The sequence below is a fragment of the Magnolia sinica genome, chromosome 11 (assembly GCF_029962835.1).
Source record: "Magnolia sinica isolate HGM2019 chromosome 11, MsV1, whole genome shotgun sequence".
Classification (NCBI taxonomy): Eukaryota; Viridiplantae; Streptophyta; class Magnoliopsida; order Magnoliales; family Magnoliaceae; genus Magnolia; species Magnolia sinica.
This window is the reverse complement of record NC_080583.1, coordinates 27,952,125-27,953,849: the sequence shown is the minus strand read 5'-3', so window position 1 is coordinate 27,953,849 and position 1,725 is coordinate 27,952,125. Positions and strand designations below refer to the sequence as shown.

At 37.2% G+C, this 1,725-nt stretch overlaps 1 non-coding gene across 1 annotated transcript; it reads right to left on the bottom strand.

Annotated features, from left to right (window-relative positions):
• Positions 1-1,222: 1,222 nt before the first annotated feature.
• Positions 1,223-1,329, bottom strand: LOC131219838 (small nucleolar RNA R71). Its single transcript, XR_009158480.1, has one exon. It is a non-coding gene; the product is annotated as a small nucleolar RNA R71 (small nucleolar RNA).
• Positions 1,330-1,725: the final 396 nt, after the last annotated feature.

Sequence of the window (1,725 nt, the reverse complement as noted above, 5' to 3'; positions counted from 1 at the left end):
CTATACTTAGGGAGTGAACAAGTTTTTGGCGCCGTTGCCGGGGACTGACGGTTGCGATTTTCTGAAATTAATTAGGTTTAGAATTAATTTAAGATTAGAATTTGACTAACTTTAGTTGTAGACTTTTATGTGATTTCTAGAACTAACTTGTTTTCCTGTTTTATAGGATCTTGACATAAGTTTCTAAATTGGTAATTCCTTCCTAATCTCTCTACTTTTTCTACTTCTTAGAATTAGGGTTTAATTTGTGAAAATTTTTAATTCTAGTATTTTTCTAGTTTTAGGAAGTAGTTTATTTTTAGAAACTTTCCTCTTTTGTTACTTTCTAATTTTAACTCTTTTAGAATCTAATTTTGTTTCCTAATTTATTTTTAGAATTTTTGTTTAGAAACTAACCTTCCTATTTTGTAGGCCTTTAAGATAGAAATTTCTAATTCAATAAGCTTTCTCCCTACTTTCTATTTTTCAGTTCTCTTTTAGTAATTTACCTTCTAGTTTAGACTTTTCTTCTTATTAGAAACAGACTTATTTTTGTTTTATTTTGCAGGTTTTTAACTTAAGACTCCAATTTGGTAATTTCTTTCCAAGTCTCTCTTTCTTCCTAGATTTTCTTTTCTCTTCTTAGGATTAGGCTTTGAATTTAGTTGAGGGCCGTGAGTGTTTCATGCCCAAGTGGGCCCGTGACAACACTTGACGTCTCTTGACTGAAGGAGGATTGGTTGAGGGGTTGACTATCCATCGCAGGACTAGACACCGCTCGAAATCCCCTGAGTTAACTGAAGTTATGGCTGAAGACCAACCTCCTCTACTTCCACCCAGGGTGGAGGATACCCAAGATGAAAATGAGGTGCATCAGGCACCCCCGCCTCGTACTTTACGTGATTATCTACAACCGGCGGGAGTGAGTATGCCCTCATGCATGATTTTTCCTGAAAACACAGGACAAATGGACATCAAGCCAGGAGTTATCCAACTCCTTCCCAAATTCCATGGACTTGAATCAGAGAGTCTATATTTACATTTGAAAGAGTTCGATGGGATTATAGCTACATTATATTACCCTAATGTATCTGAGGATACAATTAGGCTGAAACTCTTTCCTTTTTCCTTAAAAGAGAAAGCTAAGACGTGGTTACATTCACTGCGTCCTAGATCCATTGGCACGGGGAACGACATGCAGAGGAAATTCATAAAAAAATTCTTCCCACATCATAAAACGATTACCCTCAGAAAAGCAATCATGAACTTTGCCCAAAAGAAAGATGAAACATTCTTCCAATGTTGGGAAAGGTTCAAAGATTTGGTCAGTTCATGCCCACAACACGGATTTGAAACGTGGCGTATTACAAATTTTTTCTACGATGGACTGACATCTTCCATGCGCCAAATGGTTGAGACGATGTGTAATGGAGAGTTCATTAATAAAGATATCGACGAGGTATGGGATTACCTCGACAGTCTGGCTGAAAAAACACAATCATGGGACTATTACCCAAAGTCGAACACCACGTCTAGGCCGACTCAATTAAAGGAGAAAGGTGGATTATATCTCTTGAAAGAAGAGGATGATCTCAAGTGTAAAGTAACTACGCTCATAAGGAAAGTTGAGGCCATGAAAGGAAAGAAGGATAAGGTTAATGAAATTGTTTGTGGCATCTGTGATTGCAACATTCATACAACTGAAAATTGTCCTACAATACCCGCCTTTCAAGGAGTGTTGAATGA